Source organism: Lepidochelys kempii, chromosome 3 (genome assembly GCF_965140285.1).
Source record: "Lepidochelys kempii isolate rLepKem1 chromosome 3, rLepKem1.hap1, whole genome shotgun sequence".
NCBI classification, from domain to species: Eukaryota; Metazoa; Chordata; order Testudines; family Cheloniidae; genus Lepidochelys; species Lepidochelys kempii.
Window position 1 is genome coordinate 130,388,886 of NC_136382.1, and position 23,424 is coordinate 130,412,309.

The window sequence follows — 23,424 nt, forward strand, 5'->3', positions numbered from 1 at the left end:
AGATATTCTTCACCTTATTCTCTATCCCTTTTTTCTTTTCACGGAGCTGCGTCCATTGTCATGGGCATACATGTCTTAGTGTCCTCGTAGAGTCTGCCAGATGCTATTACTGTGCTTTGTCGACAATAAACCTGGCCTGACGCCTTCATACCTTAACAGATCTTGTGGTCAATGGGCAGTTCACTCGAGGTCTGCTGTGCCAGCTGTCTGCACAGAGCTGGGGCAGCACACAGGGAGAACACACACATGCAGCCAAACATCTGACCACACCAAGATCCAGATGGCACATGTAGGAGTGTGAGGAAGTGGGGATTTGTGCTCCCCAGACAGATGTGTAATGCAAGTAACAGTGTAGCACAGGGGATCAAATTCTGCCACCCTTATGCATGTACTCAGCATGAGTAAGGGTCATAGAATCTGACCCAGAATTGATGAAAACAACACAAGCAATGGAGATGGAAACCCCTGGACAGGCATGGTTGTACAATGATCAGCTCAATATGGGACTTTTTTTAAATTGTGAAATTCATTTCCATGCAACTGATTAGTTTTACATAGTGTTAGCTGGCACTATGGGGCCAGACTGGGTTCAATATAATATCATTTACCCACTGGCACTTCCTGGTGTCACAAAATACCCCCACAGGAAATCATGTATCCTGAGCTGCCTGATGTCACAGAAAGTGCAAGGACCTGATTCTTATCTCCGTTACATGCATATAAATCAGAAGTAAATAGTGTAACACACAAGTGTACTGACAGTGCAAGTGAGATCAGATTCAGGTCCCAAAATTCAGAGATGCATAGGTTTTAAGGCCAGAAGAAACCGTTACGATCATCTCCTGAATCATGCAAGCCATGGAATTTCACCCAGTGATTCCTGCATCAAGCCCATAACTTCTGGCTCAACAAGTGTGGATGGTGGGTTCAGTATATGGACTAATTTAATTTAAAATGTCTTGTCAAGGCTGGACAACATGGGTGATACTCATCCCTCATTTATTCCCACTGGCTTTAACTGAATTGCACCAAGGATTAATTTTGCCCTACATAGCTTATTAATACTCTGCATCAGTAACACTGCATAAAAGCAAAGCACATCTGGGACATCAGAAAGATAAAGATGAACAAGAGCAATGGGAATTTAAAAATGCACTGAGACAGAACTTGGTTTTATATTGTAATGATGATACTCAGGGTATCACAAGGGTATTTTATATAGCACTGAATCATGATGGAAGTGCAATGACTGCTGACACACATGAAAGTGGAGTGTTATCTGCTAAGCAGTACCTTTCGCCTGGGCAGCCGCCACAGAGGGAAAGTCTTAGTTTATGCCTTTTTGAAGGAGTAGCATGGTACAGTATCATCAGTCTTCCCACACTCCTGCCCCCCGTGCAGTTCTGAAGTGACAGCATTTGACACAATATGGGTCCAAGCCCAAGAATGGTACTGTGATGTTGCACTCTATATGATTTTATAAAAATATGCCTATGAGTGTGAATATAATGTAACTAGAATATGCTTCATGCAAAAGGTCTCTTGTAAGATATCATTACAAAGCTTATAATCTACTGAGTGTGGTCATCCTATTTGTATAAATGTATCACTCTTGTATCTGAAACTAGAAATATGAAATAAAACTCTGAGGTCCTATCGTAGTTATGCAAAGTGTGGGCCATTAATGGTGGTTTGGACCCCATTGGGAGTTGGGCATCTGAGTGTCAAAGGCAGGAACACTTCTTCAGTTACTTTCAGCTAAGTCTGCAGCTTTGGGGCACATGGTTCAGACCCCGGGTCTGTGTTGGAACAGGCTGGTGTGTCTGGCTGAGCAAGACAGGGTGCTGGAGTCCCAAGCTGGCAGGGAAAGCAGGGGCAGAAGTAGTCTTGGCACATCAGTTGGCAGTCCCAAGGGGGTTTCTGTGAGCCAACCCGTCACAGGTACCTGGTCTTGAACTGACAGGGCTATTAACTACTGGTATCTACTGTTTCTTAATTAAGGGCTAGAATGTGGCTTTGCCACAAACTCTCTATATGTAGCAATGCCACCCCAGAGGAAGCACAGGGAAAGTGTCTAAGAGGCATAATTCCCTCTCTGCTTCCCTTTTGCTCCAGGAAAGTAGTAATCTGCTGCTTATCTATATCAACAGCACCTCTGTACCTGCTTATCTGTACTGGCTGGTGCCTAGTGGATGAACCCAAGGGATGATGCCCACATACCTTGTGCAGGGGGAGGAGCAGTCTATGTACAATGCTCACCTTACTCCTGTGCACCCAGATCCAAGGACAGGGTGGCCTCCACATTACCATAAGAGGGATTCTTCCTGACAGCAGATTGAGTCATAGGTAGTCATGCCCAGTGGTTGGAGTGGGAGTCAGCCCCAGTGGTTGGCGTGGGAATCATGCCTAGTAGTTGGAATCCAAATGCCAGAGCCAAGAGTTGAGGCAGAGTCTGAGTCAGGAGTCAGAGCTGAAGGTTGGAACCAAAATATGGGGTGGATCTTCAGGGACTTCGGTAATTGCAGTGTTACCAGGTTGATTCATTTCTCAGTCTTGAAAGGGCCCAGATATTGGTGGTCCAGTATGGCCAAGAGGTGAGTAGATTTCACATTATGGGTGGACAGCCAGACTTTGTCTCCTATGCAAGGTCGAGGGCAGCCTGGTGGTCCCAGTCAGAATGACGTTTATACACTTCCTTGGCTGCTTGTAAGTGCTCTTCGAGTTCCTGGTGAACCTGGTGGAGATGGGTAGCTATGTCAGTGACAACTGGTACTGGATAGTTTGTGACGATATCCGGAAGAAAGCAAGGGTAAAAACTGTAGTTGGCAAAAACTGGCATTGCTGGGTAGAGACAATTGTGAATGAGTAGAGGCAATGAGTGGCATTATTGTAAGCAAATGGAACACATGGGAGCAGAGACAACCAGTTGTCTTGGTAATAGTTCAAGAAGCAGTGCAAATATTGTTCAAGAATCCGGTTGACCTGCTCCGCCTCTCCATTAGTGTGTGGATGGTAGGCAGTTGAGAGGAGGGGCTCAATCTTCAGAAGTTTTACAAATGCCTGCCAGAACCGGGAAACGAACTGACACCACGGTCCGACAAGATGCCTGATGGCAATCCCTGGAGCTGAAAAATGTTTTCCAGAAAGAGACAAGCCATTTCCTGAGCAGTAGGGATGGTACGGCAGGGAACGAAGTGTGACATTTTGGTTAAGAGGTCAACCACAACTAGGATTGTTGTATATCCCTGGGAAGGCAGCAGCTCCACAGTAAAGTTAACGGAAATGGTAGCCGATGGTTGAGGTGGAATGGGCATGGGCTGGAGAAGGCCAAACAGTTTTGAGCAGGGACATTTGGTCCAGGCACACAAGTCACAGGATCTTATGTAGCTCCTGACTGAAGTGCGCAAGCCTGACCACCAGAAACTTCTTGTGATTAGGCTCCAGGTCTTGAGGTGGCCAAAGTTCAGCCTTGGTTACCCCTTTGGGACATAGATACAATCCTTATGGTAGAGGACTCCTCTTGGAACCTACACCTGGGGGCATCAGGGTTCTCCAGAGTCTGGTGGATCTGAGCAGCTAAGGGGTCATTGGGTCCATTAGGCTGTTGTCTACTGTCCCTGTGGGGGAGCGCCCTGTACCTGCAGTGTAATGACCGATATTGATGGCAGGGGAATATTGGCTGGGGAGGAATCCATACTAGCCACTGATCTGGACCCCTTGTCAGCCTAGTTCCCCTCTGTTTACTTTGGGCTGCTCAAACTGTCAGTGGACTGGGTCATAGACAGTCAGGCTAGTGGCTGGAGTGGGAGTCAGGCCTAGTGGCTGGAGTGGGAGTCAGGCCTAGAGGCCGGAGTCCAAGGCTGAGTCAGAGTCAGGAGTCAGAGCCAAGGATTGGAACTAGATTACCAGGAGTGAGGAAAGGCAGAAGTAGGGCTGGTTCTGAGGCAGGGGCAAGGCTGGAACAGGATGGGAACAAGGCTGGGTGCAGGGCAGAATCTGAGCTAGAGCAGTGGAAGAGCAGAGCAGGAGCAGGGTTTGGAGAGATGAGCACAAGGAGACAGAGTCTGTGGGCATGTGTATTGAGCAGCCAGCAAGCTATTGCTGCTGTAAGGTTTAAAAACCAGCCTGCTGGCTTCTTCAGCCAGTCAGGCAGGGTGATCCATCAGGCGGCCTCGCTGGCTGCTTAGGGCACCAGAAGTACTCAGCAGGCACAGCTGAGGGCCTTACTCCTGACACTTCCTTCCCTTTATTCCCACCTCGCACATATAGCTCAAGTCAGAATTTAATCCTCAACTGGGAAGGAGAGAGGTGAGGACTGTAACATTAGCTTTAATAGGGTGTGGCCAGATTCTGTCACTTTTACTCACACTAAGTCACACCTTACTCTCCCAATAGCCCCATTGAAAAGAATGACATTATTCATGGAGTGAGGTGCTACTCCTGGTTAAAGTTGCAGAACTGGGTTTAGTGGTTGCAATCTGCAATTGGATTACAGGTCTGAGCTTGTTATTTTCTCAATATAACATTATATCACCATGTAACACATACATGACAGAGGCCTACAAATAGGAAAAGTTAATCTACCTTTGTTGCTTATAAGAACATCCTTCCAATGAGTTATGTCATCACTCGATTGCAATGTAGTGCTATTCTCTAGTCATTGGCAAGCAAGGAATTGAAGTTTAACTCCTTCCTGCATTAAGACAAAAATATACTTTTGTTTAATGTGGGTTTGTATTCCCACTAATCTTCTCAGTCCTACTTTATCACAGAAGAGCTAGGGAAGGTACTTACTAGCTAAGGGGACTAGAAATGAGATAGAGAGTCTTGTATCTTTAGGTTCCCGGTTTATATTTAACCCAGGTTTGTAGTTACCCAAAAGTTACCATCTGATGGCTGTGGTGTGACATTTGTTTGGTGGTCCAGCTCAGCCGGAAGCGAACAGATGTCTACATCATGAAAAAGCATAGCACACTTGGCACCGTTGTCAGTCTAAGCAGGGAGGCCGAAGAGACGGTCTGAGCTGCCTTCTCTCTCTCCTCAAGATACTCATCACAGGTCAGGGTTCAGGTAGCATACTGGAGAAATTAGCATTGTCCCGCTGCACGCTATACCTCTGTTGTGGCTAAATGCAGGCCTTAAGCCTCCAAGATAGCACCATTCACCAGTGTTAAAATCACTTTGGACTACACTCCGTAGCTTTATTCACACAACTCATGCAGAATAGTACCTTACTCCACAAATAGCCCCATTGAAGTCAATGGGAGCACTCAAGGAGTGTGGTGCTAAGAAACCACAGTAAAGGTGTCAGAATGTGGGCCTTTAAATCATAACTGACTAGATTATGATATTAAGCCCAGCCCTGAGCAAAGGATGGTGCATCAGCTGTGCCAACCCAAGGGTGGCTCAAGGAGTCACTGTGACCCACAGACATACCTCTGGGTCACTATTCCTCCTTGGCTGCCTTCTTGCTCACAGAGGAGTAGTTATTTATTACTGCCCTGTACCAACAGTAAATTACTACACCACCCACTCCACCGTACTGACTCAGCTACTCTGGCCAGCGAGTAAGGGGATGGAGCCAAGACACCACCCATTCCCTGCCCGTCCCCCACTCCAGGGAAGTAGTAAAACAGGGAAGTAGTCCCTCTTACTCTTATATGCCTGGACCTAAGCTCTGGGTAGCCCACTAGTCACATAAGGGGAATTCTTACTCTCTTTCACAGGCATGTAGTCTGAGTCATGATCTAGTCCAAAGTAAATATCTAGGTAACCCTTTGTGGTAGGATAATTTAGATATGAAATGGTGCATATCTCCTTTAAGCCGTTTGCTTTATTTTCCCTCCCTGTTCCCAATAGGTAGAATACAGCACTACAGCAAAGTATCGTTCTGAGTGTTTTCTTATTTTTTTCCACCTAACATTTCGTGTTATACCCTGCATTAATTATCCAGTACCTCCAACATCCAGCATTTCAGCTCACAAAATTTGCTCCTCCAAAATAATCATGTCAACAAAAATGTCTTAATGTTACTTTTTAGACCACTAATTGATTCTGCTACCCTGATATCCACTTGCAAGGCATTCCAGAGCCTAGGAACATTAACAAGCAAATGCTCTGGCACCAGCTGTCTTAAGCCTAACTCTAGTCTCCACCAAAAGGCTGGCATTAGATGTCTTCTCATTTTACATGTTTTCATTTTTACAACATTCCATAGTTTTGAAGCTACTGTAGGTCGGGTAAAGAGTGGATCTGGTGACCTAAAAATTGAATCTTACTTCAGTCTCTTCTTTTTGGGAGAAGGCGGGAGGTGACAATAATGGAGAAAAATTCTTTAATATGAAATTATATGCATAAGCTTCTGTAGAGTACAATGGGTACATGACATGGATTCATCTCACAAGATGTGTATGAATCACTGGGGTAACAAGATTTATTTCCTTCCCCCAGGACTCTAAACTAAGAAACTAGGAAAATAAGGTATGTTTAGCTAACATAGTAGCTAAAATATATTAATTAACATTTATAAACACTACTTAGCACCGAGTATAGACAAAGACAGAGGTGTTTAAAAACATGATAGCTAAAGTTGATTAGACCAGATAACATGTTTTTACGCACCACTTTCTTCATCATAAGTGTTAATCAGTGTCTAAATCATATTAGCTAGCACATTTGCTAAACTCGTCTAATTTTCCCAGGCTAGAAGGGCCCAAGAGGGCCTAGAATAGCAGTGCAATTTTTAAAGCATTGCACTGACCATTCTGAAACATGCATTCAAAACACTAACCCTTAATCTTAACATGTAATTCTTCCACGGTTTCCTTGCTGTGTTAGGTTCCCTCAGAGTGTACCTGATACATTGGTAAGGATTTCAGATGAGTGTTTTGCACCAAGTATTTGGTATGTTACCAAAGTTGTTAAACAAACACAATTGAAACTCCCAGTGCCACTATCTAGCACTCACATGTAATTCCTCATTACATTCAGTGACTTCAAATAGAAATTCATCCCCACTCTACAACCCTGTGTTTTTTTCTGTAAAGCATGTAGTTTGCACATTAAGGTAAATACTACAAACCACAAAGAGAAATAAGAAAAATCCCCTAGTTCACATTATTGGCTAGATCCTAGATACTGTAATTTATACCAGTATAAATCTGGCGTAACCCCATTAGCTTCTGGGTGCTACTCCAGATTTTATACTGGTGTAAATGAGATCAGAATCACTTTAGAGCAGACTGCCAGTCACAATCTCTAATGTATGTTACATGTGGGATATACTGTTTTCAGGGCCATAAACTAAACAATAAAAATCAAGTCAAAAAAAAAAAAACCCACCAGAAAGTTAGAAAAGAAGGAAACGTCATTTATATTAACCAAAGATTTGTACTTCAAGTAACCCAGAAAATTTGTCAGTCTTACATGCATAGCCAAGAAAATCAACCGTAGACCCCAGAAATTATGCTACATATCATATAACCCACTGGCATGTTAATACCCTTTCCTTTTTAAATCTTTGGTCTCCCTTTGGAGTCTACCCTTTAAGTGAGGATCAGACTGACATGTTGCAGGCTCAGCTTTCTTTCGGAGCTGGCAAGTCATCCAGGAAGGAATGGGTAGGATGTCAATCTTAGGGGGATATGCAGAAAATCCCAAACCGGAATCTGCACATCGTCTCTTTACAGTGAGATATAATAAATTAATATCTCACACTCACAGGGCAAGATCCTCATTGATTTCAGTGGCGATATGCTAAAGACCTATGTTGATTTATATGAGGCGAGGTTCTAGTCCATAATACTGAAGACTTAGGCCCTGACTAACTCTGGACCAGATTCTTTCTTTCTTTCTTTCTTTCTTTCTTTCTTTCTTTCTTTCTTTCTTTCTTTCTTTCTTTCTTTCTTTCTTTCTTTCTTTCTTTCAGCAGCGATCATCATAGTACCTAAGTGCCAAAGTCAACAGTATTACTCTGGGTTTACACCAGTATAACAGATCACAATCTGCCCTATATGCACAGCAATTAGTACTGAACAACCTCTTCATACTCTTTGCAAAAGTGCAAACCCAGAGAAACTTGCTAAAGGGACAGTCACTTCCAGGCATGACTATTTCTCTGTCCCCCTGAGTCCATTGTGTACCTGTTTGTAAATCGTAAGTACGTGAATTATTTCACATGAATCCGGTAACGGCAAATAACTTCTTAAAAGACAATCTGCAAAAACCTCACTGTAAAATTCAGTGGAGAAAAATAATCAGAAATCAACAGAACATGGGAAAGGAGGTGGCAGCTTCAATGGACATGTTAGGGCTGGTCTAAACAGGGAAATTTACCAGTATAATTATACCACTGTAGTTATAGAGGTATAATTCCCCATGGGGACACTTATGGGCTTTGGAAATGGTATAAGCTAAACTGGGAAAAGGCATTCTTAGTCCAGAATCAGAGCATCCACACAGGGAGTTATACCCTTATAACTATAGTGGTATAATTGTGTTGGTATAATTGTGCTGGTAAATTCTCCTGTGTAGACCAACCCTTAGCACAGAAGCCTGGGACTGGAGGGGTATGAAGAATTAATTACCCTCTCCCATCTAGAAGTGGTTGGTCTAGCTCAGAGCTGAGACATACTGGTAGTGCAGTATGGAGAACCTTGCACCATCACTTGACCATGCTATTGTTGTTCTGTAGATGAATACAGAGCTTTGATCTTCAGTCCTGTATCACTGACATGCACTAAATTCATTCAAGAAAAATTACCAATAAGTTAACAGGGTCTGATTAAACTGAATCAGGCTATTAGGAGTTGACCCGGCAGTCCTTCATTACCCAAAACCTCTATCATAACATATCAATTACATTGAGTTTGCCATTAGTCCTAAGCTTAAGCCACTATCATGGCCTGAATAGCCACAGCAGTACTAGAGGGATGTGAAGTGCACAGCAAGAATGGCAGCGGCTGGAGACATTCTGCCTGCAGAGGGAAGCAGAATGTCTCCTGCCGTGGAGGGGAACATCTTTTGCACCTCTTGAGTTTGAGGTGTAGCATACACTGCAATCTGGGTTGATTGCTTTCCATAAAGTGGTACAGAAAGGGATGGGGGCATGGCTTTGTCATGTTCCAAAGCCCTCTGGATTTTTTGTCCCACTGATGACATAAGCATGTTAACACCCCTCTTCCCACCCTCACACTTCCCCATAAAGCCTGCCACAATATGGATCTTAGTGACTTACACAGCAATGATGTAATTGCAATGGCAAATGCTAGTTTTGCAAGGGGTGAACCTTATAAGGTTAATAAAAAGTGGAGAATCTGGGAAACTACCTACTTCCTATGTTTATGTCATGATCTGTTTATACATGCATCCAAGCTCTTTTCACTGTAAACTGACAGGAAAAGTAGCCTATCGCTGACACTTTGCTGGAAAAGAACACAAGCACTACGAACTGTGGATAGCTTTAAATTAACAGGGCAGACAAGGGGGTGTGGAAAATTGTGTGGGACGGGCTCTTCTCTCTTCCCCAAATCTTGGCTGACAAAAGTCATTTCTCTTAAATAACTGTCTGCATCACTTACTCTATTTGGGTATTTTACTCGGACACTGAGGGCCTCGTTGTCCCATTTGGGGAGCAATGCACATGTGTTCATCACAGTACAAGGGTGCACCCAGCCTTCTCAAAGCAGAAGGTCAAACTTACACAAAGATATACTCCTGTGCTTCCATTATGAACAAGGCAGTGGTGGAAGAAAAGGTGTGAAGATCCATGGGCAGAGTTGTTGACTTTTTTACTCCACTGAAGAAATGGAGGTGGCCTCTTATCAATGAGACATGACCAAAGCCTAATCCCTTCCTCAGTATCCTCCCCTCCAGAAAGCAGAAAGTGAGCAGTTATAACTCTGATACGTGACTTTAACTTGTACCTTTTCCCCTCTAAGCATGGGGCCATGAGGTATTTTCCAACAAGCCCAGTCTCTTGCTAAATGATGGAGAGCTCTGCTGCTTCCAATCAACAAGTCCCAAAGGCCCTGTCAATATCAGGTCTCGAAGTGTATTTGCTGAAGAGGGTTGAAACACTTTTATGTCACATCTATCCCTGCCACCTTACCAGGGTTGGACCTGTGTTAGCCTGAACCATTTTAAAGCCACATATAAAACCACTTCAGCAACCATAGCCCACCGCTACCACAGTGATTAAAAACAATAGATAGATAGATAGATAGATAGATAGATAGATAGATAGATAGATAGATAGATAGATAGATAGATAGATAGATAGATAGACAGATAGATAGATAGATAGATAGATAGATAGATAGACAGATAGATAGATAGATTCAAGCAACGGTTGAAATGTCTTCTTCCATTCACTAGAAGTTTCTTCATCAAACACACACAACCCCCCTGTACTTGAAATCTCATTAAAGGATTATGTTTTTCCAAATAACACATAAATGAATACTAAAAATGTTTACCTAAACCTCTTCTACTTGTGACTTGGGCCCACATTGTCCTTTCCCTTTACAGACACAGAGGGATGCTGACCAGGCAGATTTAACTAGGGGGCACAAAAGATTATGAGGAATCCCCACATCCATAGCATTGTTTCCCCACTCCATGGATCTCTGGAAGATCTTCTGAGGGAGGAAGCTTGTGGAGTTCACTTGTAAAGTGAGGTACCACTTTGGTCGCAGCTTAGATGGCGTGGAGCTAGGACTCACAAGCGGAGCAACAATTGGAACAGGAGGTGATAAGCCTCTGAAGCACTAGCTCTTGGAACAGCAGCTGCTGTTGTATTTTCTAAGACAGCTGAAACAGCTGGTAAGCTGTGAACTGGGCTTGTTGCTATTAAAACAGCCATATCAAGAAGACCCCTATCTTCCCTCTCTTGTGCAGAAGTGGCCACCAGTGATTTCAAGCTTTAGCAGAACCAGGGAGGAATGGTAAGAGAGAAAAAGCTTTGAGAAATTGCACTTCTGTGGGTTTCAGGGTGGATGAACCAAGAGTGGAGCCATTTTCTGAGGTATACGCTGCTCCCTGAGAAGCATGCTTCAGTTATTGTTGACTGAAAAGCTCTCAAGAGCCATTTTGCCATTGTTTCAGAGGAACAGCCGTGTTAGTCTGTATTCGCAAAAAGAAAAGGAGTACTTGTGGCACCTTAGAGACTAATCTCTAAGGTGCCACAAGTACTCCTTTTCATTTTGCCATTGATAAGTCACCCCATGCCTGCAGAAAATCTGCCTGTTTGAAAGGTACACTGGATATATAGTTCCTGCTAGGGAGGCGCTCCTGATGTGAGGGTGTACAGAGAAGTTGCATTGTGGGGTAATCCTGCCATGGGACAGGAGAGTCCCTCACATCAAATTGCACCCTGCTTCTTCCATCCCTCTCCAAATTCCTTCCTCTTGAGAAGATTGTCAGGAGACATGAGATCCGCTGGTAGTTTCCTGGGCTCCATGCACCCTTTCTTGGGGTGTTTTCACTGGGGGGAGGGCGACAGACAATCTGGTCCATGGTACTTTTTTGTGCTGTGAGCCCAATCAGTGTTGATTTGTGTTTGTGAAGAGCTTCAGATTTCAATCAGGAAATTTTCATTTTCAGAGTTTATTAGGGATGGCTCTGGGACACATGCCTCACCCTAAAAAGAAAAGAAAAGCTTGGGGTGGGGTGGAGATGAGTCCCCCCGATGCTTAGAAATCTGCACTGTTTTTGATTTTTAAAACAAATGTTTAACAAATGTAACTGTGATAATTAGGAACATGTCAAATGCTCATGTTTCCTGTTCAAATTTCCGTTTTTATTTCTGAAGTTCAAGTACATCTTGATTGCAGTAGATAAAAGTAAGCAAGTACAAAAGAGGTGTAAGGAGGAGAGATGGGCAGAGCACAGAACAGAACTGAAAACTAGCATCACTGCAAAACGTAGTGGGGCTCTGTTAAATAATGGGGCTGACTCGACAGCTCCCCCTTCCCCAGGAGAAACTGATTACGTTTAAGAACCTGGTTCCCATTTACACTATCAGGCCATTTTGCACTGCTCTGGCAGCCCCAGGTTGCAGTCACTTTTTAATGGATTAATTTCTGATTGCTAGGAGGATGATGAGTATTTTCATGGCCCTGCCTCAACTCTCCACTTCCCTCCCCCTCCCCAGTTGTATTTAACAAGGATATTATTTTTATTCAAGCATTAAATAATACAAAAACTAGAGCTTGCTGTAAGTCACAGCTTGCAAATGTCTGCTTTGCCCCCTGGCCTGCAGGTCTCTGCAGCCACACGCCACTATGACAACTGCTCCACACAGGGGCTGCGAGAGGCAGCTAATCAGTCCTGCCTCTCCCCTCTCTTCCATTCACAAAGGAGGAAGTTTGTGTGTGGAAGCGAACTACTCGCACACAAAGTGGTGTGTGCACAACACCCTAACACACCAGCTTCGCCACCACTCACAGCGACATAATTACACGTGTAGGAGGATGTCGTTCTAACCCCTTCGCACCCTGTCGGAAATGGCAGGCCACAATACAGTTAGTTGCCGTTTGTCAATCCGGGGTTTGTTCAGCTGTTCCTCTGTGTAGCTGAGAGTAGCCAGCCATATGGAACGAAAGGAACATACTGACTAGTTAATCTAATGTTATTTTATTCCCTGGAAAGCAACTGGAGTTTGTGAATTGGTTCAATTAACCCAACCTGACTATCCAGAGAGAGCCTGTTTGTTTGTTTGTTTGTTTATGGGGGTTGTGAACATGTTTAACCTGAGAGAGACCATCTCTGCAAAATGTAAGTATAGAAATTATGAGAAACATAAAAATCCCCCAAAAGAGAAGTTAATTATCTAGTGTTACAAGATACCACTTTAGAGGTTTCAGAAATGTGGCTACCTTTCTTTCTGTGATGACCGGTATGTGTGTTGCATTCCTGATTATTGCTTCCTGCTCCCTGTTCCTTCCTGGTTCCTGCTCCCTGAACTCAGTGGTCCAGTTCCTGTGTGTATGTGTACACAGGGTTGGGTGTTTGCAGTTACTCAGGGTGTGCTTTTACATACCTGCCATTTGGACTGTTTTGTTCAGTCTGTTGCTGATTTAACTGGTTCATGGTTATTACACGTTTTGATTGACCACCTACCTGCATTTCTGCCTTTGAATTTCCTTGTGTTTTGGGATTGCTGTTCTGGGAGGCATTGGAGTGTAACATTATAGCAATGAGTGCTTCGATTCTGTACCCCATGCTGACTTCATATCCTTCAGCTGTTGACTGACAATATTTGATTCAGAATTTTCAGAAATATGTACAGATCATGCAACTCTCTGATGCTGCTAGGTTACTCTTGCTGCTGAACTGCTTGGGCTGTGATGGCATTGATATTTGTGATGGCCTTCAGTTGCCCAAGTCCTTCTTTGTTGGAGCTGTGCAGCACCTCATCAAGTATTTTGGGACTGGAGTTTCTCTTCTGCTTAAGAGAAAAACATTTTTTCAAGCTTGCCATCAGTCCAACAAAGCCATGAGTTTGCATGTCGTTTTCAGCAGCTGGCCCAGGACTGTGAATTTGGGGATGGTATGATGATCATGCTCAGGGATGTTTTTGTGACTGGCATAGCCAATGACCACCTGGGCGAACGGTTACTGGCTGAAGTTGCTAGAACTCTAACTTCAGGTGCCGCGGTTGCTAAGAGTGAGGCATTTGCGAGGGCTCGGCTGAAAGGGGTTCTGTATCCCAGACTGCTGCTACCTTTGTAGCTACACTTACACTGTCAATTACTGCTCCTGCTTCCATCACCCAGAGTCACGTGACACAACCTACTCCCGCTCTACAGCCTCAGCAGCAAAAGTTGCCAGCTCCTCACTCTTTCCGCTGTGGTAGTTTGGGTCACTGTCTACCCAACTAGAACTGTAAGGTACCAAGCTTGTGGGAAGGAAGAACCCTTGAGGTTAGTGGGCCACGGTACACTGGTTCACAATGATGAGAGGCCTGAATGTTAAGCCTTTAAATGTGGAGCCGCATGAGATTACCTTTAGACGCTGATGTTTCCTTCAGTACAATATTCTCATGTGGCGAGATGCTGGAACTGGTATCCTGTATCGTAGACATTAATAGTACACTGCTGAAGTGCATGGTAGATACATGTGCTGAGGGTAACGTTCTCCCTTCTGGGTTTGTTCATAATCTGGACATTTGTCCAGCTGCAGTGATTATACAAGATTGGAATTTGTAAGCTTTACAGACAGTGGGTGAAGCTGTATGCTCTTTGCTCTACAAAGGCATAGCCTTGACTACAAAGTTTGACATTGTTAAAGGTGCCGCTGCGAATGCTGTTCCATTATTGTCCTACAATCTGTGCTTACAGCTTGATATTATGCATGAATTCACACCAGATATCTCAGGTGTGATTATGTCAACAGATCATTTGGAGACACCATTATTTATTTAATGGTGATGGTGTCTGCACATGAAATATGTATACTCTCTGCAATTGGATTCAAACACCAAACTCTTTGCACTATCTGCCTGTTGTGTACCTCCTGCACCAGTGGATAAGATCCAAGAAGAACTGGTATCATTTGGGTGGTGGAAGAGTATCATTGGGTGGATAATGGTATCATCTGGGTGGTGGAAGGGCCTACATATTGGAGCTCTCCCCCCGCCCACTGATCATACACAAGACGAATGGTGACATTTGGCTGTGCACAGATTTTAGAGCACTGAATAAATATGTGAAACGTGAGCAGTTTCAGTTGCCAACCTTCAAAGAGGTGACATGCCAGGTAAGTGGAGCCCAGCTTTTCTGTGTGTTGGATTACCGATCTGGTTATTGGCAAATACCTGTGGCAGAAAGTTCTCTGTTTTTACTGACTTTCAGCTAGCCATTTGGGAGGTACTGCTATCAATGACTCCCCTTTGGGTTAGTTTCTGCTCCTGAGGTATTTCAGAGGGTGATCTCTCAGCTCCTTGATAATATCCAGGGTGCATTTTGCTATTTGGGTGACATTCTGATCTTTGCAAGGACCCTTCCTGAGCATAATACTATTCTGGACCAGATGCCAACCTGACTCTAACAAGCTGGCATAAAGTTGAATGCAGCCAAGTGCAGTTTTGCAAAAGATGTTGTAGCATTTCTAGGGCATTCTCTGTTGGTTGATAGTATGAAGCTGACACCTGAATTACCATCGCCTCTCCATCCTCCACACAGAGGTTGGCGCACATAGCTCAGAGGGATTCTATGGTGAACATAGGAACTGGCGTAATGGATCAGACTAATGGTTCCTTTAACCCTGATTTCACTGGGGCTGTGAGTGCTCGGCATCTCTGAAAATCAAGCCACTTGTATATGTCTAAATATGGATTTAGATACCTAACCCAAGTTTGGAAATTTTATCCCTTCGGGGTACGTCTACATTGTGAAGAAAAACACATGGTGCCGAGTCTCAGAGCCCAGGTCCATTGACTTGGGTTCATGGGGCTCAGGCTGTGGGGCTAAAAATAGCAGTGTAGACATTCAGGTTCAGGCGGGAGCCTGGACTCTGAAACTGGGCAAGGGGGGAGGGTCTTGGAGCTCAGGCTTCAGCCCATGAAGGAACATCTACACTGCTATTTTAAGCCCCACAGCCCAAGACTCGAGAGTCTAACTCTGCGACTCAGTTCTGTCGGTTTGTCTGTGCAGTGCAGACATACTCTAAGATGCAAACATTTAAACTGTCTAAAAAAACCCCAAAACCTTGGAATAATCTTATCCTACAAGGCACTACAAACCATGACAAAACATTTTCTCCAGGATATCCTAATACTATATGGTAAATAACTAAAGAGAGCACTCAGGTGTTCCCCAGAGAATGACTTGAAAAACTGACTCCATATTGAGCTAGAAGAAGGACTAAAGAGAACTGGTCCTGAAACAAAACTGCGGAATCACAACAATGGGCCATTAAAACCTGGAATCTAATTTTGTGACTTGAGCCTATCACCATTAAAAATGGATTTTTCCTTGTCAACTCTTTTAAACCTACAATATTACTACTAATGATAATTGATATTTTCTGACATTTTTCTACTTTTCCCTTCCTTTTTTTTCTCAGAAAAACTTTGCTAGATTATTATTAAATTTATTGTCATTAGTACATTAATCAATTTCCAAGAGTGAGAATAATGCAGATTTGTTATTCATTTTATTCTAGAAAGCCCAGTTCAGATGCTGCAGCATTTGGTTTTCAGTGGAGACGCCTGCTGCTTGTTGCCTAAAATTGAGCTGACAGGAGATCAAGTGTCTCGCCCAAGATCACCCAACAAGCCAGTGGCTCAGATGGGATTACAGCAATTCAAGATACTTTGTGGCTCATAGTCCATTCTTGTAAGCACCAGACCACATGGCTCCCCATCAAAATATGATCTGGTGGGATAAAAATATCCACTATTATTTAATTCTAGACCAACTGGAATACGGTCTACTAATAACTAAGGCTGTTTCTGCCATATCCACTGCAGTAGGTCATACAGGCCTTCTGTCATGCCATTGATAAATTTCTACATGCTGATTCTAGAAAAGATTGGAGCTGTTGCTATACAAAATAGTTAAAGATCAAAACTTGCAGGGTAAGCAAACGCTTAGATAACCCTACATCACCATGCAATCAGCACATTCAATAATGTGAAACAGACCAATCATTCCAGTTCTAATCATACAACTAATCTTCTACTCTACAAACATTATGAGCAAATGTACACAACTCTAACGAGTTTGATGTATTCTGGGATTACATTCCTTAAAAACAAATTTTATACAAATTTAATAAACAATATATGAAATCAACAGTGTGCATTCAGTAGTGTGTTTTTATTGCAGAACAAAGCAAATGGGTAAAGTTAAGTTTGGGTAGATGACATAAACTGAGTGAGAATGAAGGAGGATTTTAAGGCACTTGCAAACCGATCAGTTCCTTTAACTAGAATTTTTAAAATGTGTGTACACGGGGTGGTCTTTTGTTTTGTTTTGCCTTGTTTTTCTTAATACATAGAACTTTAGTAAAGGAATTGTCTTTGTTGTTGTTGAAGTAGACGCCACTAACACATATTTTTAGACTGAACTCTTCCATAAAGTCTTTTGTCTGGAACTAAAATATTAAATGCCATGAAGGACTAGTGAGGTATTCATTAACTTTACAATGCAGTTACTGCATCTTCAGCAAGCATTCTTCATTGTTGATGTGCCATTGTTTAATATCCAGGGTTCAATAGCATTCGGATTTAAAGGAAAGCAAAAGTCTAGGGACAGAACTCTGGTGTGCCAAAAGTACAGTGTCCTCAGTACTTGACCACAGAAACAACTGATGTCATGACGTTTATATATATTTCACAAAGATCTTTAAAAGGTGCATTGATCATAACTGTAATGCACCCCACATATCACGGCAGTGACTTTCTGGAAATCATGGATAGTCATGTCAACAAGAAGGTTAAAAAAATTAAAAAGGTATCATCCTGTCCAGAGGGATTTTACAGGAAATGTGCATTATGGAAGCAGGAATGAGTGAACCTCCTTCACTGGACCTGAGGGTGCTCATGATCTCTGAAAATCAAGCCACTTACTTAGCTGCCCGAATATGGATTTATGAATGGAATTTTCAAAGGTGCCTAGGGGAATTAGGAGCAAACGGCCACTTGACTTTCAGCTTTCTTAGGCACTTTTGAAAATGCCACACTAGGAGCCCAACTTTAGGTGTCCCCTTTTCTCTCTGTGCTTCAATTTCCTTGTCCAAAGAGGAATGACAATACTTGCTTGCTTCACAGGGGTTGTTGGGAGGGTAGCTTCAAGTTTGTAAAGAAGGTGATATAGAAGCACAAAGCATTATTAATTATTATTATTATTATTCCTGGGGTGAGGGTATTGTCCATCACATGAATAAAATCCTGCACTTTTCAGGTGTCGCTGCTTGAACATATTATGCAATTTGGGATTGTCCGTTCTTTCGGATTTAAGTTAAGGTATTATTGATGAGGTTTTCAAAGGCATTCTCATCATGGAAGAATTACATACAACACATACACACATTAACAGAAGCTGTGATTGCATATAGTGCCCTGCACACCAGGAAGAAAATCTACCTTATTATGTCATCACCTTAGACATGAGATTAAAGTAGTTTGGTGTTCAAACATGGAAGCCATCGATTTCTTTCGCCCCATCAGAGTTCCACACACTCCAGTGACAGGGAAGATATGTGATGTGCAAAATGTCATAACTGGGCCTTCATTAGCTTCATTTTGCTGACAGCACTCCCTGGGCTTTCGTGTTCGATGCAGTTTGGAAGTTGTTGTTGCTAACATAACAAAGTGGTATAAGCATATAAATAAAATATATGCACAAACTAAATGTGCACAGAAACAGTGGGGAATATGTACACATACAGAAGGGACATTGAATGATTCAGACACTAGGGCATTCAAGAAAGCGAAATGTAGTGTGTTGGGTGAAGGACACTGCTGGGAACTTTGCTACACAAAAATGTCATGTACCGTTACATACCCTTCCAGTACCTTCAAACCCTATGATGTCATTCATAGGTGTTCTAGCAAAGTTCTGGGTTCCTACGTGCCTGAAAACAGGTTGGGGTGTAGTATTGCTAACAGAATGCAGACAGCAATATCTGTTAAAGTGTAGGTGTCTTGGCATTTAGCCACCAATCCCATGACGCGGTGTGCCTCAGTTTCCCCTTCCACACAGCAGTGTATGACTGTTATGCTTTTGCTGCTGTGCCAAGCTCTAAGCCTGTTTACAGGTATTAGCTGAGAAGCATCAAGTTTGTGGTACTGTCTTGTTACCACCACGAGCGTGTACAAAAGTTTTTTTCACAAATCAGGTATGTCACACATCTTCAAAGCATTTGTTATTAACATCAACTCCTTTGTCTTGACCCATAGATGAAGCAGCAAAAGACACAAGAGTAACAGTCAACAGGGAGACTACAGCGGGTCATACTGAAAGGTGAACTGTCAGGCTGGAGGGAGGTTACCAGTGGAATTCCTCAGGGATCGGTTTTGGGACAAATCTTATTTAATCTTTCTATTACTGACCTCGGCACAAAAAGTGGGAGTGTGCTAATAAAGTTTGCGGATGATACAAAGCTGGGAGGTATTGCCAATTTAGAGAAGGACCGGGATATCATACAGGAGGATCTGGATGACCTTGTAAACTGGAGTAATAGTAACAGGATGAGAAGTGTAAGGTCATGCATTTAGGGATTAATAACAAGAATTTTAGTTATAAGCTGGGGACACATCAATTATAAGTAACAGAGGAGGAGAAGGACCTTGGAGTATTGGTTGATCACAGGATGACGATATCTGGCTGGTGAGTCTTGCCCATATGCTCAGCGTTCAGCTGATTGCCATATTTGGAGTCAGGAAGGAATTTTCCTCCAGGGCAGATTGGAAGAGGCCCTGGGGGTTTTTCTCCTTCCTCTGCAGCGTGGGGCACGGGTCACTTGCTGGAGGATTCTCTGCATCTTGAAGCAGTGATGAGCTGCCAAAATCTTAACAACGGGTTCCCTCCTCACTCCACGAGGGGATCGTTGCCCACTCCCACCCCCCAGGACTCCTGTCCCATCCAACCCCCTGAGTTCCTTTAAGCCCCCCTCCAAGATCCCTGCCCCATCCACCCCCCTCCCCTGTCCCCTGACTGCCCCCATCAGGAAGGAATTTTCCTCCAGGGCAGATTGGAAGAGGCCCTGGGGGTTTTTCTCCTTCCTCTGCAGCGTGGGGCACGGGTCACTTGCTGGAGGATTCTCTGCACCTTGAAGCAGTGATGAGCTGCCAAAATCTTAACAACGGGTTCCCTCCTCACTCCACGAGGGGATCGTTGCCCACTCCCACCCCCCAGGACTCCTGCCCCATCCAACCCCCTGAGTTCCTTTAAGCCCCCCTCCAAGATCCCTGCCCCATCCACCCCCCTCCCCTGTCCCCTGACTGCCCCCAGAACCGGGCAGGAGGGTCTCGTGGGCCACCGTAGTGGGTGCCCACCCCACCCCTAAGAGCCAGAGGCACCTGCTGGGGGGCAAGGTGGGGAGTCCCGGCGGTGCTTACCTGGGGCAGCTCCCAGGAAGCATCCGGCAAGTCCCTCTGGCTCCTAGGGGCGGGGGAGCATAGCTGGGGGGGAGCAGGGGAGCAGCCGCTCCCCCACTGATCACATCAAAAGTGGCACCTTAGGCGCCGACTCCCTGGGTGCTCCGGGGCTGGTGCACCCATGGGGAAAATTTGGTGGGTGCAGAGCACCCATAGGCAGCTCCCTCAGCCCGGCCCCAGCTCACCTCCACTCCGCCTTCTCCCCTGAACCCATCACCCCACTCTGCTTCTCTGCACTCCCCCCCCCCCCGGCTTCCTGCAAATCAGCTGTTCGGCAGGAAGCCTGGGAAGACTAAGAAGCAGGCCGCGGCTTCCCGCTCAGGCCAAGGGTGGCGGAGGTGAGCTGGGGCGGGGAGTGGTTCCCCTGCACGCCCCCTCCCCCCCCCGGGTTATCTGCTGCTCCTCGCACCCCAGCTCACCTCCGCCTCCCTGGGCCTGAGTGGGAAGCCGCCGCTTGCTTCTCAGCCTGGCCCGGCTTCCCGTGCGAACAGCTGATTCGCAGGAAGCCGGAGGGGGGGAGGGGGGCAGAGAAGCAGGGTGGGGCGGCGCGTTCAGGGGAGGAGGCGGAGGCGGACCGGAAGCGAGCTGGGGCCGGGGGTGGGGCGGGGAGCTGCCGATGGGTGCTCTGCACCCACCAAATTTTCCCCTTGGGTGCTCCAGGGCTGGAGCACCCATGGAGTCGGCACCTAAGGCATCACTTTTGGCCAGTTAAATTTAGAAGCCCTTTTAGAACTGGTTCTCCCTCGCGGAACAACCGGTTCTAAAAGGGCTTCTAAATTTAACAACCGGTTCTAGCGAACCAGCTCCAGCTCACCACTGCCTTGAAGTCTTTAAACCATGATTTGAGGACTTCAGTAGCTCAGACATAGGTGAGAGGTTTATCGCAGGAGTGGGTGGGTGAGATTCTGTGGCCTGCGTTGTGCAGGAGGTCGGACTAGACGATCATGATGGTCCCTTCTGACCTTAGAATCTATGAATCATGGACAGACTTTGTTCACACAGCCTGGCTTGCCCAGTGTCCACTGCATTTCCCAGTCCCTTTGTGTACCATGGTAGGTGCTCAGATACAGGTTCTTCTGCCTTTTTGGAGAAGGCTCTCAATTCAGGCATGTGTTTGAGGATTTGGCGAGGAACGGGCGCACTGCAACCATGCCTGCCCTCGGCCCCTCCCTCTGGACTCTCTTTGTATTGGGCCCCACTCACTTGTGAAGCTTCCCAAATGCAAAGTTTTTCTTCCTCCTGCCTTGAAAAGACAGTTTTATCTCTTACACGCATAGCGGGAACAACATCTTTTAATGGAGTGCCTTGGACTGGCAAAATCCCCTCAGCCACCCCACTCTCTGTTTCCAAAAGGTCAGCTAGGTGGACTCTCCCCTCCAGGAGATCTGATCCCCAGTCTTCCCTCAAAACCTGATCCACAGGTGAGGGGTCTGGCATTTCAGATGCAGATCCTTCACTCTGCTCCTGGGGAAAAGCCTTCCTACAAAAGGTGGGCAGACCCTCCTGTCCCCCTTCACCTTAGAATCATAGAATCATAGAATATCAGGGTGGGAAGGGACCCCAGAAGGTCATCTAGTCCAACCCCCTGCTCGAAGCAGGACCAATTCCCAGTTAAATCATCCCAGCCAGGGCTTTGTCAAGCCTGACCTTAAAAACCTCTAAGGAAGGAGATTCTACCACCTCCCTAGGTAACGCATTCCAGTGTTTCACCACCCTCTTAGTGAAAAAGTTTTTCCTAATATCCAAACTAAACCTCCCCCACTGCAACTTGAGACCATTACTCCTCGTTCTGTCATCGGCTACCATTGAGAACAGTCTAGAGCCATCCTCTTTGGAACCCCCTTTCAGGTAGTTGAAAGCAGCTATCAAATCCCCCCTCATTCTTCTCTTCTGCAGACTAAACAATCCCAGTTCCCTCAGCCTCTCCTCATAAGTCGTGTTCCAGACCCCTAATCATTTTTGTTGCCCTTCGCTGGACTCTCTCCAATTTATCCACATCCTTCTTGTAGTGTGGGGCCCAAAACTGGACACAGTACTCCAGATGAGGCCTCACCAATGTCGAATAGAGGGGAACGATCACGTCCCTCGATCTGCTCGCTATGCCCCTACTTATACATCCCAAAATGCCATTGGCCTTCTTGGCAACAAGGGCACACTGCTGACTCATATCCAGCTTCTCGTACACTGTCACCCCTAGGTCCTTTTCCGCAGAACTGCTGCCTAGCCATTCGGTCCCTCGTCTGTAGCTGTGCATTGGGTTCTTCTGTCCTAAGTGCAGGGTTATCCTTATTGAACCTCATCAGATTTCTTTAGGCCCAATCCTCCAATTTGTCTAGGTCCTTCTGTATCCTATCCCTCCCCTCCAGCGTATCTACCACTCCTCCCAGTTTAGTATCATCCGCAAATTTGCTGAGAGTGCAATCCACACCATCCTCCAGATCATTTATGAAGATATTGAACAAAACCGGCCCCAGGACCGACCCTTGGGGCACTCCACTTGATACCGGCTGCCAACTAGACATGGAGCCATTGATCACTACCCGTTGAGCCCGACAATCTAGCCAGCTTTCTACCCACCTTATAGTGCATTCATCCAGCCCATACTTCCTTAACTTGCTGACAAGAATACTGTGGGAGACCGTGTCAAAAGCTTTGCTAAAATCAAGAAACAATACATCCACTGCTTTCCCTTCATCCACAGAACCAGTAATCTCGTCATAAAAGGCGATTAGATTAGTCAGGCATGACCTTCCCTTGGTGAATCCATGCTGGCTGTTCCTGATCACTTTCCTCTCATGCAAGTGCATCAGGATTGATTCTTTGAGGACCTGCTCCATGATTTTTCCAGGGTCTGAGGTGAGGCTGACTGGCCTGTAGTTCCCAGGATCCTCCTTCTTCCCTTTTTTAAAGATTGGCACTACATTAGCCTTTTTCCAGTCATCCGGGACTTCCCCGGTTCGCCACGAGTTTTCAAAGATAATGGCCAATGGCTCTGCAATCACAGCCGCCAATTCCTTCAGCACTCTCGGATGCAACTCGTCCGGCCCCATGGACTTGTGCACGTCCAGCTTTTCTAAATAGTCCCTAACCACCTCTATCTCCACAGAGGGCTGGCCATCTCTTCCCCATTTTGTGATGCCCAGCGCAGCAGTCTGGGAGCTGACCTTGTTAGTGAAAACAGAGGCAAAAAAAGCATTGAGTACATTAGCTTTTTCCACACCTCTGTCACTAGGTTGCCTCCCTCATTCAGTAAGGGGCCCACACTTTCCTTGGCTTTCTTCTTGTTGCCAACATACCTGAAGAAACCCTTCTTGTTACTC